This window comes from Cyprinus carpio, chromosome A5 (genome assembly GCF_018340385.1).
Source record: "Cyprinus carpio isolate SPL01 chromosome A5, ASM1834038v1, whole genome shotgun sequence".
NCBI classification, from domain to species: Eukaryota; Metazoa; Chordata; class Actinopteri; order Cypriniformes; family Cyprinidae; genus Cyprinus; species Cyprinus carpio.
The window spans coordinates 50,821-68,732 of record NC_056576.1 but is presented as its reverse complement, the minus strand read 5'-3'; the positions used below and the strand labels follow the sequence as shown (position 1 = coordinate 68,732).

Genomic DNA, 17,912 nt, shown 5'->3' with positions numbered 1-17,912 from the left:
TGTGTAAACTGAGGAACGTGGTGAAATCAGCAGAGCCAGCTGTTTTGAGCTTAAAATACAACTTCTTGTGATAGTGATATGCGTCAAAACGTTAATGACATTTAAAAGTACACTAAGTTACTACTCTGCTTAAAAACACATATACATAAATAAATAGTTTGAATGTTTAAAACTATTAAAGGCCTAGAGTCGAAGAGACTGAAAGGTCAGGTCAGCTATTGCATGAATTATATATAAAGTTACAATGTAATATTTGGTAATTGTCATAACAGTAGTAGAGTATGAATTCTGCTTAGTTAGCCTGTAGGTTAGTGTGAAATGTATAATCAAGGAAAAAAAACTTTAATTATATATAGATATTACAACGCATAATAAATGTAAATTTCTAAATAAAACAATCATTTTTGCCCTAAAAATCTAAATGAATTAATTCCAGTTGACAGTGTCCTTTTAATAAATACGACGTATAGTAATAACCATCCATCCATCCATCCCATCCACCTATTAATCTATCTGCCTGTCTTCTCAGCACTGACCACTAGATGGCGCTGATCCATCCGCTCGCTCTTGGCGCACGCATGCGCAGTCGCTCCCATTCCCGTCCTAATATCAACAATCGTTGAAACCGACCAGCAACCTCCGAAGACTGCTGCTTCATCAGGCCTTTATTTTCAACAAACCGAGCCAGTCATGACAGAATTACGACACCGAGGAGCAACGGAAAAAAGAGCTGCAGCATCAAAACTCAGAGGATAAGGTACCGAATAAAGAAAGAGATGTGGAGAGATGCATGTTGTTATGGCTATCATTTGAGCTACATGCTGTCATACATAAAAAGAGAGAAAAAAATCGATTATAGGCCGTTGTGTTTCTGGATCCCGCGTGCAAGTGTCTTGTCACAGCACGAAAGCAGCTTTAATGATTTGGTTTTTGATAAAAGATCGTAGTTTCTAGCGTTCATGAGTTTGTAATACAGTAGATTAGAGCTCGTGATGAGAGTCTGAGCATCATCAGGGGTCTGATGTTCTTCCTGAACTTCCCATGCACTGAAGTTTTTCTGCCTGTATCCCAACAAAAAACACACATATAAGGCCCCAGTGTATTTCTTGCAGTTGCCATGTTGCTGAAATGAAGTTAAGCGGCATGAACAATCCCTGCTCTGTTCAGTTCAGGACAGTGAGGTCAAACTCTTCTGGCAGAGCTGTGCTTTCTGCAGAGTTAGACAGTGTTTGGAGTGCATGGACTGACCTTCATGCTGTGTAGAAATAAAGGTAGAAAACATGGAGACTGAGAGAGACGTGGGCAGATTGGTGAGTCAACATTGTGTAAAGTGTCTTGACCTGTAGGCAATGGCTCAAACCTTACAGAGCGACCACAGTATATAAACAAGACTCATTTGAGTGACTAAATTAATAGCAATTATTTGTGAATACTTTAGAAATTTGTTCTCCTCTGTATTTGTCCTCCTTTTTCGAAGGGCAGATTTTGTCAGTAGTGTGTGATAATGTTATTGAACGGACCACAGTCTAAGGAATTGTTGGGTAAACTTCTTATGTCTTATGTGCATCCTTCATATACTCGGTCAATAGTTTTTGAGAATTTTCTTTGGTTATTCGGTTTTGGTGGTTCGCCATATAACTTCCTTCTCCATGTTATGTTGTATTTTTGTCTTAAATGTATTTTAAAAGACGAAAATAAGCACCGCAGGCCTCTTCTATCTTTAGTGCTGCCAGCATGCTGGAGTGATGATCGAATAAGCCAAGCGTGTGTAATTGTAGCTGTGCTTGCTAGTGTAATGACAGGGTCTATATTATGCTAAATGGATTTATTTTTCATATGAAAACATTGAGACCTAATACTTGATCATGCAAATGAAACCTTGTGCTGCCTTCATTCGCAAATCAGCTGTCAGGCAAATGGACTAAATGTGGTCATGGTCTGACTCTAAACCAATTTTTTTTTTTTTTTTTTTTTTTTTTTTTTTTTTTACATTTAGTTTGTCTATTTGTTTTTTAAAGTCAGTATGAAATTTTCCAACCAATTTTGCTTTCGTAATCTTGACATTTCAGAGCAAAATGGAATTTTCATAGGTTTTGTGATTTTTTTTTTTTTTTTGTCCGTTGCCCACCCCCCAAAAAATAAAAAGATTCTTAATTGTTTTCCCAAAAACAAAAATTGTGTCATAATTTACTCACCCTCATTTTGTTCCAAACCTGTATGACTGACTTTTTTCTGTCGAAAGAGATATTTTGAAGAATGCTGGAAACCAAACGGTGGATTTTTAACCCATTTCTTAAGCTTTTAAACAGATTTGTATTTGTGTTGCTGTGAGAGTTAAAGAATTGTAAGAATTCATTCGAGAGGCGAGCTGAGTTTTATTACATTAAACCAGTTTATTACATTGTAATGAAATAGAGAAAGACACTGTGTCCCTGTTGAGTTTAGGATGAAGTACACTACATGGCAAAAAGGTATGTAAAAAATATGTGCTTGTTTAACATGTGCATTAATAGTTAATTTGCGGCTGTAAACAGCTTCCCTCTTGCCAGTTGTTGTTTCAGTCCTACCAAAGGCGTTCAGGTCTGGTATGTATTTATGCAGACTAGTCAGATTATTTGACATTTATCTACATTTACAGTAGCACAAGCTTTTATCCAAAGTGGCTTACAAATGAGTAATACAATAAGTTATTTATTATAAGGAGGCAATAACATGTGAAGTGCTAGCAATACAAAGTTTCAAACATTGTCTTACAAACTACTAGAAGTAGGGATAGGAATAGTGGGAAGCAAACTTCTTTTTCTATGCCAGCAGGATACCATGGATGAGTTTTGAGTTGTGTTTTTGAATGTTGTCAGGCACCCGTCTGTCCAGATAGGGTTAGGGTTAGGTAAATTCTTGTACCGGATAAGGTTAGGTAAATTCTTCCACAGCAGACCAAATCATTTTACAATGATATTGCCACGTTGAAAGTCACTGAGCTCTTTAGTACACCCAGTTCTACTGTAAATGTTTGTCTAGGGAGGTTGTGTGGCTGTATGCTTGATTTCATGCAGGAATGTAGCTGAAATTAGCAGGGGGATGTGTATATGGAAATTAAACTGCCTTTTCTCTATAACTGACAAACAAACTGACCAGATGTCATTAATTTTCAATAAAGAGTAGTGTGGGATCTGTGTGGAGTTATGAATTTTCATATTTCATTTGGAAATAATTTGGATTTCTGATCTTCAATAGTGTTGGAATATTTGTAATTATGTGACTAGACAGTATGCGACAGCCAGACCAAATGTGGTGTATTCTAATCAAACCTATGAAAATTAGTGAAGCACTTTAATCAATTAATCGAATGTGATGTCATGTGTATCTTGTCAGTTGAGCCGGTTCTTTAATCAGTAGTAAATCTCCATCACGTGCTTTCAGATGGAGCAGCGTTTACTACACAGAGCCGTAGTTCACTGACAAGGTTCACAAAACCGCGTTCATAATCGCAGACCGATTTTATCGCGCGATTATGAAATCAAAGAAATCATTTTTGCCATTATAAAAGCTGTTTTGCGTAGCTTGACAGTGAACTACCGCTCTGTGTGGTAGCCTAAATGCTGCTCCATCTGAAGGCACGTGAAAGTACCACATTTAATAACATGTTTTTACTCCAAACTTACTTCATTAGTCGAGTGTTTGAAATAAATCCTTCTGTGAGATGATGTGGCTTCTTACACAGAATAAGGCACGCAACATATTTCATAGTATTCTAAGCAGCGATAAAGGCTATTTCCATTAGCATTGCATTATTATATACTTTATTATTCTAAAAATTATAATAAGATGAACTCCGATAAACCATATATTGTCATGGTCGTGTGTTTATTAGTCACGTTGAATTAATGAAAGTAGTTAAATCTTCTGTTTATTCAGCAACCGCTATAGGGATTTCTTGGATTTCTTCTGTGGGATGCCTATGGAGTTTTCCGCACGAGAGCGCCCTCTGGCCTTCGGATGGGGATTTACAAATGATCACAGAACCGTGCATCCTGACTGACAAGCCTAATACGCAATTTTGATGGCAGCCCTACTACAAATGTTATCCGTAAAATGGTTGGTTTGCCTAATAGTTGATTACAATGTTTTAATTTCAGTAGAACTCAGCCACGTTCTCATTCGTGCGAAGAGCCTCCTAACAGTGGACAAATGTGCTCAGTTATCCTGGCTTCACAACACTTCCTCACGATTTTTGTAAACCCCAGTTCGGGCGTGTTTATGAGTCCTGTGCCGACGTGGCAGATTAGACCGTCCAGGGTAAAGATAGTTGAGGAGTTTTATAATCTGCTTCCAAGCTGCCGCGAATGTCAGGGATGATTAGCAGGTCTTGTGCCGCCTGTTGTACGGGTGGCGGGACTTTAAGTCTATGAGTGAAGTGCTGTTTGTGGTGGTATTGTGCAGGATATGCTATGGGCTTTTTTAGCAGCCTCTCGTCGGAGGCCGGGCCGGAGGGCAAGAGTGTGTCAGGCAGAGTTGACAGTCATTTGACTTTTTATGCGGACTGTTGATATTCGAATACCCTTGGCAGTCATGCTATTTCGTTATTGCCATTGATACTTTGGCCGTCACTTTTCAAGAGTTTACTGCAACTGCCACTGTGGGCGAAATGTGACAATAGTGTATAGAAGTGTCCCGTCTGGCCTACCCTGCCGAAACATCACGCAGGTCAGGCTGCCAAATACCATCAGCTCCCATGTTTGTTTGTCTCAATAATACGGTAATTTTTTAATTGAATGCAAGGACAGATGACTAAAATTAACAAAGCGCGGTTTCGTACATCAGTCATCGGGAATGATCTTTTAGTAAGCTTTAGGTAGCCAAACTTTCACTGATGCAGCACTACTGTGTTTGTCTGGGAATGTCCATGCTGTCCGCCAATTTCGTCCAAGTGTTGATCAGCCTCTCCAGGGTTTTAAATACACTGAGCATGAGTAGGATTTGGGGTCTGAGACGAGTATGGGGTCAGATCTGGCAGGAAGACTGAAAATGTCTCTCTTAGGAAGAATGGGCCCTGGGATGGTCCTCAGTTCAGCTGATTACCCTGAGCTAGCTGCTCTTGCTGTGCGGCGGAGCATTGAGAGGATGGGGGAGGAGGTGGGGGAGAGACGAGGGAGGGTATACTTTTAACTCTGGGCATATTGAATAACAGGATGTAGTCCATCTCCATGGAAACCCTGGATCATTCCGTAGCTGCTTTCTGTCAGCGTTGTCATGAGTGTCAGCCGTAAATGTACGTTAGCTTGAGGGTGGCTCTCGTAATCAGATCCAAATTATTTATGTCAGATGGATAGAAAGAGTGGTTTCTAGAACAAATCTTAACAGCTGGACCAGATGTGAAAATGGTACAGTCCATCATCTGATGATGATGACAGTCTGTTGCTATGGGGATCTGAATGAAGACATTTGTAATTGTGCAACAGGCTCTACTTGAGACACGCAGGCCTGTTTAGATTTACAGATGGGTGGCTGCAGCTGGTTATCATCTATTAATTGCTCAGAATTACAGGAAAAGCTGTAATATTGTGAAATATTAATGCAATTTAAAATAAGCGCTTTCTATTTTAAAGGTTTAAAATGTAATTTATTCCTGTGATGGAGATGATTTTTTTTTAGTAGTTATTACTGTCTTCAGTGTATTTTGATATTTTTAAAAAATAATAATAATAATTTATTCCTGTTATGGAAAAGCTGATTTTATTATCAGTGGTGAAAACAGTTGTGCTGCTTAATATTTTCTATGGAAATTCCCTAATTTTTTCTGGATTTTTTGATCATTTTATTGCATCCTTACTGAAAATAAATATTATTTCTTGTTTGAAAAACGTACTGATCCCAAACTGTGAAACGGTTGTTTATATAGTATCCATAATCCTTTGCAAATAAGCAAATATGTTTTTTATAGATGATTTCATCTTTTTTGTATTTGTTCCTTCTCTCTAACTGTCTCCAGGGCTCTGAGACGGAGGGCAAGGAGAGAGATGGAGCCTCGGATACTGAGACTAAGTCAGACTCTGGGGTTCCTGAGGTTCCCGTTCCTGCCGATGACACACCAGAGGTTCTCAACAAAGCCCTCTCGGGCCTTTCCTCACGGTAAACACCTCTAAATCAACAATTAAAGTGACTCATAGTAAAGTAGAACACACTTGCATGTGACGTGATATAAAAAGTGTGTTTAAAGCATTCCACTCCAGAGCAGATTATTGGCATTTTGTTGTAATCACCAGATGATTCATTCGATAAAAAGGCCACCGGAGCTTTTAGTACTTGCATTAGGAAGATTACATTTCCGCCCAATATGCTTTGCGTTAATGTGTTTGTCTCTTCTGCAGATGGAAGAACTGGTGGGTGAGGGGCATCCTCACTCTGGCTATGATCTCTTTCTTCTTTATCATTATTTATCTGGGTCCGATGGTGCTGATGATGATTGTGAGTATATTCTTATCCTGTTGTTGTAAACACCAAGGGACATTTTTACTTAAGACTTAAAAAAACAGGCTTCTCAGATTCCATATTTTTAGGGACAAAACATCTGGTTTTGAAGCTTCCATATGCAGCGTTTTTATTTTTACTTTACTCATTTTCACATGCCTAATTTGTGTCTACAGTATCAGCCATCTGCTTGTGTGGATCTTAAATTAGTCCAGTCTCTTGTGTGTTTTGGTGGCATTTGCACTTTCTTCAGTCTGATGAGCATGACACAGACAAATTGCTAAGAGTAAATTAAGTGCATGGTGAATATGCAAGCAGAGAGACATTTGTAATAGATTATAGGGACCATCTTAAGAGTTGGCTTGAGTTGTGCTGATATTTCCTAAAATCACCACTGTGAATGTTTGGTGTGTTATGGTCTTATAGAGTTAATGACACTGATGGGAAATAAAGCAGAGTGCCAGATTCTGGAATTATGGAAACATCTAGTTACAACTACAGATAATGTTCCAAAGGGGAGTCATAAACCAGTTAATGATGAGATATTGTCTCTTTGCTGTTTTAACACATGACAGATGAGTACTGATGTTTTTTATTCTATTAAACATTATTAAACATTATTACTCATCTGAGCTGCTGAATTGTCTGGTTGTCTTCGAGCAAACCTGCAGATATATTTGTGAGACCTCATTTTAGACTCTGAATAATCACTGTCCACTTTGTTCCATAATCTGGCTGTTTCCGATATTACAGCCTGTAATTATTTTCATGTTTATGGCGAACAATATTAAATCTATACTATTATGTATAAATATATGGATAAAATGCACTCAAATTAATAGTTTTTTTTTCTTTTACTTCAGTGTTGTGTTGTGATGCTTAAGTGAATTCAGGCTTCACATCTTTATTTAATCAATAGTATAAAATATGCACAATTATTAATTTCGAGGTGAGTAATTGACAATAAAGCTGAATAGTTGGGACCTCATTGGGGATGTAATGATTCACCTAACTCACGATTTGATTCACTATGCGATATTCTCATTATTTTTTTTTAAACAAAATTAGATTTAAAACAAATTATTATAATGAAAAGTTGTCCTTTTATTTTTGCTTGGACAAAATGCTGCACATTTCTGTGTGAAACAGAAATATGTCAAATAACAAGACTAACTTGAAATTTTAAAACAAACCCCAAATCTAATCAAACAAATAAGATGAAAAAAATCTTCTTAAAAACAAAGGCTTTGCCCCTGCTCTTTCCATTCAAAATTAGAGGCAACCACTGCATTTAAACAGCAGACGGACTGAATGAAAATGCAAATTCACTCTCTGACAGCAGGTGGCGCTTATGAACAGCAGCATACAGTGTTTCCTTGGTTACAGCTGTAGTCAAAGCAGAGCTGTGCTTATACTTTAATATGTTTTATACAGAGACGACATGAAAAGAAAATATCATCAGAACTTTTCCCCTTAGAAATACATTCATATAAACACCTAACCCTAAATGCATCATTACATCCATAGACCTCTATCTATGTGTAAAAGCGAGTACTCGGTAATTGATGAACTAATAAAGCTAAAAATAAAATAAAATAGAAATATTAGATGAAAAATAAAAAACAAAAAAAATCATGTTTTTTTAACCGTTAATTAGAAATGTTGCCATGGCAACTAACTGAAAATAAGCCCTAAATTTATTTATAATAAAACTGAAATAAAAATGTTTTAAAGCTGTATGGAAATTCACAAAAGCACATAACTTAAACTAAAATTAAACTACTAATAAATACAACATATTATTACATAAATAATACTAAAATAATGCTGCTGTGCTTAATTTTTACCATCATATTAAGAGCAGCTGGTGCTGTATGATCTAAAATCCCAAAGCAGATGGAAGAGTTTCCAAAATTAATTATTCAGATTTAACAGACAATAAATTTCCATAATTGTGAATACTTTTTAATACTGTCCTATAACCAATATGGCCCTGATATATCATGAAAGATGTAAAGAGCTTTATTAACTGCCAGTTATAGCAGCAAACACACAGGATGAATTCTTGCTTTCGAAAACAGCTAGAAATAGCACATCAGAGAAGAACTGGTAGGTTGCATGTTGTTGTTTTCTATTATTGTTGTCTGTGTGTCTTCCACAGGTGCTGTGCGTTCAGATCAAGTGCTTCCATGAGATCATCACAATTGGTTTACAGCGTGTATCACTCTTACCACCTGCCGTGGTTCAGAACACTAAGCTGGTGAGACTTGCGACACACACACCTGCCACCTTCATTTTCACGCTTCATTGTCTCTCCCTCTCTCCCCTTTTCTCATTATCTGTCACCCCAGATCTCGCTTTCTGTCTCTCTCCCACTGTGCACTGCCTATAATTAGATGGCATCATCATTATCATTACTTTCATCTTATCATAATATAGCTATCTTGATGTCTTACAAGTTCTTTCATTTTCTGTGTAAAAATGAGTAAATGCTGCACTTGTTTACTCATCCAGCCATGCATGCTATCACCAGCTGTATAGAGGTATGGAAATTAACTCTGGTTTAGACCACAGTCAAACTAGTGTAGTTTGTTTTAAATGTTAAAGGAAAGATTCACCAAGTTTTATTAACATAAAAATCCAACTGAATGCCTTTTAAAGTTTTAAAATTCAGTGGTGATTTTAGGGATGTCAATTTTCGATCATTCCCATGATCGATCTTCGTTTAAATTAACGATCAATTAATCATTTAATCGTTAACCTTAACACCGTGTCTATACCACGCCGTAACAGCTTGAGGCTGTCTACACTGGTCGCGACAAAGCGACTGTTGCAAATCATTTGAGTAGCCTATGAGCCCATGCATTTAAATTTCTGGTTGGTCACAAATTTGCACAAATTTAATAATATTTATTGTTTCTTTTCCAAATCCTCACCGTCTCACCCTCTAATTTCGCAAGTTTATTTTCTTGTAATTCACTTTTAATCCCTGTTCGTGTGGTTAAAAAAACCAAAACAAATTAGTTAGTAAATATCCTTTTTACTTGCCAAAACGACAGATAGCGCCTGAACTAACCTAATTATTTTAAAGAAATCTCATGGGTTTCAGGCTTTGTCTCTCATAACATTTAATTTCAACACAGTTTGTGCTTGTTAGACGAGGCATGTCAAGTTTATTTTTACAGAGACCGACATGTGGGGGAAAATAAAAGATTTCGTTAAGAATCGAGAATTCATTCCTACAACTTATGTCTTGGTTACTACATTTCTATTGCTTTCCATGTTGATGGACTTTGTATGGTTTCTATTTTAATATACTTTTAAAGTTCACTATCAATAGCTTTAATCGACAATGTCTCTTAATGACAATTTATCGATCGTCGATTAAGCATTGACATCCCTATTGATTTTGAAATATTTGAAAATCTGGTAAAAATTAGGTCTCTTGATGCCAAATGTCAGTGTTGATTTGTAGAAACTCTTAAGCGGTAATCTGAGTGAAAGATCCTCTTTTGAATACATTTAAGTCAAAGGTTTTTCAGTGAATCTATTGAAGAAATGTCATATTTCACCTCCAAAATAAGAAAAGAAAAGACTTCAAATCAATTTTATGAACAATATTAGCTTATATTTCAGACAATTACAAAAAAAATCATAACATTTTCATCATAATTTAAGCAATTAATTTTCAATTCTCATCAATAAAATACACAAAAGCAGATTAAAATAATTTTTAAAATGCACCAAAATACCATGGATTTGCTTTGGAAAAATCTACTTATTTATTTATCAGTTTATTTAAATAATCTATATTTACCTTTATTACATTGGATTCCTGAAAATTGAAGGAGGGATGCATGCCTAATTTTTATTAAATAATGTTGCCATGCAAAAAAAAAACCTTTCTAAACTGTTTTTTTAAGTTTCTAAACAGGCTTCAATTTCTTAATGCAAAATACCTTCATTATTTTTCTTTTGTGGTAAAGTATGACATTTCTTAGTGTGCATTTCTTAATTTACCCTGTTTAAACTGGTTGAACTTTTCTTGAACTTGTTTTTAGGTCTAGTAATTTAGATATCTGTCAAATCAGGTCTGAGAAGAAGCATTTCTCTACATTAGTCCTGCTGTGTAGCCCAACATACCATCCATAAATGTGGTCATGATCCTAGTCAGCTGCTGCTCAGCTACAGTCTGACAATTTCCTACATTTCCTAATGCTAATAAATCTTCCCATTATAATAACTTTGACAACCATCAGAAACACTTTGATTAATGAATGGATGTGAAAGGCCTTTGTCAGAATAATGTCTGACTGCTAGTTGTAATGTTTTTTTTTTGTCAGGTACTTCCTGTTGTGTGTGAACGACTTCTTCTATGGTGAAACAGTGACCGATTATTTCTTCACACTGGTGCAGAGGGAGGAGCCTCTACGCATCCTCAGCAAATACCACCGCTTCATTTCATTTGCCCTGTACCTCACAGGTTAGAACCTTCTCCTTCCAACAAGTGTGGTTCTTTACTTGATTATTGATGTTTTTGGCTCTGAGGCCTTTGGGAACTTTTATAACTAATAGTTCTCACAGTTACTGCTCAGTCCAACAACTTTTCAACACAGAATGTTGAAGGCAAAGTCAGATACAGTCTTCAAGAAGTGTTTTATGTTAAGTTGAAATCCAGGCATAATGATTTGAGTTTTTGGGGGGTTGTTGGTTTTTCATAAGCGTGGAGTTAATGTCATCCAGGATGTGGTTAGGCACTCTGCCTGTCTGTGCACCCCTCACTCATTTTCTCTTTCAAAATGATGCAAAGACAGCAGATTTCATCATAAGCTAAAGAGAAGCAACAAGTCATAATGTTTTTTTTTTTACTTATTTAAAAAAAAATATATTAACATTTTATTACAACCAAAATTCAGACAATTAAACGATGCTTATCCAAGCAAGAAGTACAAAGAAAAGACAAATTGTGACACACCAAACTACAATGTAACAAAATAGGCAATCAGCGGTCAAAATAGGGTATCTGAACACAATAAGTATAAATTCAAACAATAATTATCAATTAAAATGAAATAAAAGTTGATATCTTGTCAATCATATGTGGTTCAGGAGTAAGAAATACAAAGTTTTTTGCTATATGAGTACTTTATTTATTATTTGTATTTGTAACAACAATTATTCTAACCTGACATTTCATTCATTTTCTGTGTAGCATGGCTAGCTGTATACATGATGATTGTATATGTATTATGACTGAGCTGGAATGTAAACAGGTCTATTTAAAATGTATATCAGTGTTCTATTTTTATAAAGTGCAACAATAATGTTTATTGGTGTAAAGTGAAACAAGATAATCAGTTATAGACAATATCATCAGTACATCACGTGTTGTCAATTTTTTAGGCAAACTGTTAAAAAAAAATGTATAAAGCTTTCATGTCCTGCAGATTATGTAGTTTCACATAGTCTTTTCAGTGTGCTTGGTTTGTACTCTTGGCTTGGACGGGTTTTTTTGGCCACTGACTGGTTCCTGTCAAACAGGACATAATTAGTGACACCATGTGACTGGCCTAAAATAGTCCCATAGGCATGTAGTGTTGGCATTGGTGGAACTGTCTGTTTTACTAGATGTGTGTGTGTGTGTCTTTTCCAGGGTTCTGCATGTTTGTTCTGAGCCTGGTGAAAAAACACTATCGCCTGCAGTTCTACATGGTGAGTGAGTGTGTTCTACAGGTTCAATTATAGGTTCCATAGAACAAGTTCAGTATAATTTGATAGTGTTTTTTTTTTTTTTTGTATGCACATGCTCACATTCTCTGTGTTTGTCATTCTACAAATACATAAGCATACATCATGCATGTCAGGCTGCATGACGTTTTCTGGCATTAATCATGTTGCACACAGACATACACGTTTCTTTTCCTTATCATAGCACTGCCTTACGTCCCAGATTTGAAGTGAATAGAGCTATTCATCCCATTTTCTTCTCTCCTCAGTTCGGCTGGACTCATGTGACCCTGCTGATTGTGGTGACTCAGTCCCACTTAATCATTCATAACCTGTTTGAGGGGATGATCTGGTAAGATGATGACTCCAGTGTGGCACTATCAAAACCCATATGACATTTACACATTTAAATTTTACAATCCATTGTCAGTCCAGAATATTAGATACAGTACAGTTGGTTTTCTGGTGTGGGTGATCTGTTTATATAAGATAATATGTATCTGTGTGCGCAGGTTTATTGTGCCCATCTCCTGTGTTATCTGTAATGACATCATGGCTTACATGTTTGGCTTCTTTTTCGGTCGCACCCCTCTCATTAAGGTTTGTGTTTTTAACAACCCAGTTAAATAATATTTAAAAATCAAATATTATAACATCTAAAATATAATAATTTTTGTTTGTACTGTTGTTTAGTTTTTTGTAGTTAGGTTGGATTTTTTGTTTTTTTTGGAAGTATTTTATTATTATTAAGGATGCTTTTTTTTTTTGATAAAAAATACAGTAAAAGCAGTAATATTGTAAAATATTGTTATGATTTAAAATAACTGTTTCTTATTTTAGAATGTCATTTATTCCTGGTGGCAAAATTTTAATTTTAGCCAGTCTTCAGTGTCACATGATCTTGTTCAAACATGCTGATTTTATGAACAATTGTGCATTGCACTTTTTTACATGCTTCTTTGATGTTTGGGAAATAATAACAGGATTTATTTGAAATAGATTTGTCACTTTTGATCGATTTAATGCATAATTGCTAAATAAAAGTATTTTTTTTCAAATGTATTATTTTAATTTTAGTTAACCTTTGAACAGTAGTGTGTTTAAGTTGCTTTTAAACCATTAAGCCATACTCCTATTTTAAGCTAGTGTTTTTAATCAACTGGTGTCTTATTGGATGTTCTGCTAAATGTCTAGTAGGTGTAATTTCTCGCATAAACTATAAACGTGATCCACTAATGTTCAACAATCAGAGAGTGTCCAAATACTTTTGATTGGTTTGAGTTGTACAGAATATCTGCTGCTTTATGATGTAAAAACCTAATTAACTTTTTTTGTGTGAAATGTTTTGCTTGAAAAGTTTCTTCTTTTTTTAAAATAAATACCAGTTGCTTATAATGTTTTTGTCTTATGCAGTAACATTCATACATTTTTTTTTGAGTGTGGCTTAACTGTCTAAATACTTTCTGTGGCTTCTGTGTAATGTGTATTTTTAGTACAGTTCTCTTAATGCTGATTTTTCTCTGCAGTTGTCTCCTAAGAAGACATGGGAGGGGTTATTGGTGGCTTCTTCGCCACTATTGTTTTTGGAATCCTAGTGCGTAATAATAAACCCACTTCCTGTTCTTCGTCTGGTCTTCTCTGATTGTTTTTATGTAGATTTGGAAACCTTGGTGATGTAAGAATAAGAATTGCTTTGATTGACGCCTTGGAAGGGGCTGATTAGTTCTTTTCTAAATTAATTTGATGTGTCTGAACAATAACAAATCACATTTGGTCTCTTCTCCAGCTGTCCTATGTGATGTCTGGTTACAGCTACTTTGTGTGTCCGGTGGAGTTTAACAACGACTCCAACAGTTTCACAGTGGACTGTGAGCCGTCTGAGCTCTTCCAACTTCAGGACTACGGCTTGCCGCCAGTTCTGCAGTCCATCACGGGCTGGGTAAAACACTCACACCTTCACAGTCTGTCAGACGCTTACACCTCATGTCTCTCACTTGGTCTGTCCACTCTTCCTCTCTTTCTCTCTTTTTTTTTTTCTCTGTCCTTTGTGCCTGTGTTTACTAGTTGCTCAGACACAGCTATCTGCTGGCTTTCCACTCACTGTGAATCTGTCACAGCTCTGCTTGACTCTTTGTTTTGTTGATGCCGACATTCTTCGGACCACAATGATTTAAGCGAAAGCAGAATCCTTTAAATGTTACATATTTTTGAAATTGCATACAAATAAAGACAGTGTCTTACACATTTCCGTCTCTCTCCCGTTTTCCTCTTAGACCACAGTAAAGTTGTACCCATTCCAGATCCACAGCATTGCCCTGTCTGCCTTGCCTCCATCATGGGACCTTTTGGAGGCTTTTTTGCCAGTGGCTTTAAAAAGGGCCTTTTAAAATCAAGGTGGGTTGTAATTTGAGCACTCACAGATCATACAGATCTAAAAAAAAAAAAAAAAAATTTCAGTCTTGGTTCAACTATTACCTACAGCATTCTTCACCGCAAAGCAGCTTAAGGGGGCTGTCTATGCAGTAACAGTCAAAGACACATTTAGATGTCGCACAAGGCTTTGGTGTACCTGAGGCGTTTCCTGTCCTGTGTTTTACACGTTGGTCATACTGTCTCTCTGATGTTCATCATTGCAGGACTTTGCAAACACCATCCCAGGTCATGGAGGAATCATGGACCGTTTTGACTGTCAGTACCTTATGGCCACATTTGTAAATGTTTACATCGCCAGCTTTATCAGGTAAGATTGTTATTACTGAATTTCTGGGACAGTTGTATGTGGATTGTTATTGACTTCTGATCAATTACATACAGAACCAATCCAAAGTTTGGGCTGGGTAAAAGCTTATGCTTACCAAAACTGCATTAATTAGATAAATTACAATTTAAAACCAACTGTTTACTCTTTGAATATATTTGAAAATGTAATTTTCTCCTGTGATGACAAAGCTGAATTTTCAGCAGCCATTACTCCAGAGTCACAGTGTCACGTGAACCTTCAGAAATCATTATAAAAAATAGCTGATTTGGTTCTCAAGTAACATTGTTGATCGATTTAATGCATCCTTGCTGAAAGTAGAGCTAAAAGTATTCACTTCTTTACTAAATAAATAAATAAATAAATAAATCTTACTGACCCTAAACTGAATGCATATGATTTTTAATTTGTAACTGATATTATTACTCGTTATTCACTGACTGAAAACGAATTCAGACATTCTGGAATTAAATAACTTGGATAACATTATATAACTGATTGTTGTCCCAGGCAACCTGGCCTATGGTCATTATATCAGCATCTCAGAAGTACTGACATGTCCTTTTGTCTATTTATTTATTGTGATATTTTATATAATCTATTTATCTATTTTTATATGTTTAAATGTTTTTATATTCATTTATTTGGTCTACAGTAGTTTGGGATAGTTTGAGTTTTTATTTTGCGAGAATGACTGGGTGGCTGTTCTATGAACTAAGTGCCTTGTTAGGTTAATTTTTGTTCTTCAAAGTCTAAAATATTATCATAGTATTATTATAATCAGAGTAATATTAATCATGTAAGTATGTCTTGAGCATAAAAACATTGTGTTTTGACACTTCCTCTCTTTTAGAGGGCCAAACCCCTCTAAAGTCATCCAGCAGCTTCTTGCTTTGAGACCAGACCAACAGCTCCACATCTTTAACTCGCTCAAGGCTCATCTGACAGAGAAAGGACTGCTCCCTGCCCTGGAAGAAGCAGCCTAGCTTTTCGGACCAGCCCAGGGACATTCCAACGGAGTGGGCTGTCGAGAGAGAGAGAGAGAGAGAGAGACGGGAGATTGCAACGGAAGCAGATCCAGGCATGTATGGAAGTGGGAGATTAGATGAGGAACATAAGAAGGGAAACAACAGAAAACTGAACCACAACCTTGGGTCATTCCATTTTCAGTGTGTTTGCAAGATAGAGTGTGTGTGTGTGTGTGTGTGTGTATTTTTTTTTTTTGTTTTTTTATTTTTTGTGAATGTTTGTTTTATGTTTATCTCTTACACCACAAAAGAATATTATATATATATATTATATTAAGATAACATTGACGTTGTTGTTACAGTTCTTTGTGAGTTGAGCTGTACAATTCCACTTGTGTACAAATGTTCTGTACTTATTGATTGCCTGAATATTTTATAGTGTTTCTTATGTTTTATTCTGTTTTAATGCACTGCTCATCACACTGTCATTTCAACCTCAGGCTAGCCTTTGTTTGTTTTTTACTAACAGGTGTTTCCATACCCCATCATAGTTAAAAAAGATTGTATTTTCACTGCATAGTGAAATATTTGCCGTAATTTATTTCCCTGGTCTTGGGTTTTGAGATTTTTGTAACATTATATTTAAGAGAATTGTGGCCATTGATATCAAATGTGCATTTCAGCCCAATAGGTTGTGACTGTTACAGTTCAGCTGCGAGACTGTAAGTATACTGTAGTTCCTGAAGCTAAGGAGAAGATTCAGATGTCATTATTCAGTGTTTAAGAGGAAGTTATCATACTACAATTACTTGGCTTTTATGTTTGTTACAAAGAAACTGTCCCTGTATGCCAAACAAATATGAAGTAACTTTAATTATAATTATGTTGTTAATATATAATAATAATTAGCACTGAAAAAGACAATTTGGGACACTGACAAACATTTTGCACTGAATGTTTTAAGAATTACTGTTTGTGGTCTAAATCATAATTTTATCATTTCTAGTTTTATTCTAATGTTCTATTGTCACTGAACAGTTACAAGCTAATCTTAGTCAAGCTATGGGTGTTGTTTTTGTTTGTGGTTGTGAACTCTTACATGCTAAATGGTTAATGATCAGGTCGGGCCATCTTCACCATTTTCACTACATTAGACCAAGTCCACCACGTCTTATTTTATAATTTTATTTCATCTGTTTTGTTTTTACCATCGCCTGCTGTGTAAACTCTACCAAAAAAAGGGTCAGAACTATTGTTTGTTTTGCTTAAGGTATTTTGTTTCCCTCTAATACGTGATGTCATTAACACATGTGCCATAGACATTATTTATTTTAAGAAAATGAACCTTAATAGGTGCCATCGAGCAGCTTTAAAAGAGTAGTGCACAGTAGTGTTATACAGTAAGCTGTATGAGGGTGTAATGGCTCAGGTCAGTCTGTACATACAGTCCACTGCCATTCATCAATAAAGATCCATGAGCACATACTTTCAGACCTGTGTGTATTGACATGACTGATAAACTATTGATAGGCAAGTCACATCTTGTTTTTCAGTTCACAAACTTTTGCTTAAATGTTTAAACTTTTGTTTTTCTTTTAATGACCACAGGTCTTGAAAGATGTAGGCAGCTTATTTACTGAGTTATGTTAATATTTGTTTAGCTTTGTTCATTTATATGATTTAGATGGACAGCTAAAGCCAAATAGCTTAAGTACGGAGCACAGAGGAGTGACGTAACAATAATAAACACTGCATCACACTGCTGAAGAGTTATGACCATAAATTTGTGTGCAAATTTTGAAGCCCCTCCCTCCGTATATTCACCATCCACCATCAATGCATGTTTTTTAATGTATTTATTTATTATTGATTTTTTTCAATTCAGTAAACGAACACATTATCTTCATCTGTTAAGTGGTGCTGAATGTTTTTCTAAGATCTTTTATTTCATTATGATTTCGTGTTATTGAACCTTAGGTCAGTACAAC

General features: G+C 35.8%; 1 pseudogene; it reads left to right on the top strand.

Moving 5' to 3' along the window:
* Positions 1 to 941: 941 nt before the first annotated feature.
* On the top strand, positions 942 to 17,671 carry LOC122141937 (annotated as a pseudogene).
* The last annotated feature ends 241 nt before the right edge of the window (positions 17,672 to 17,912 follow it).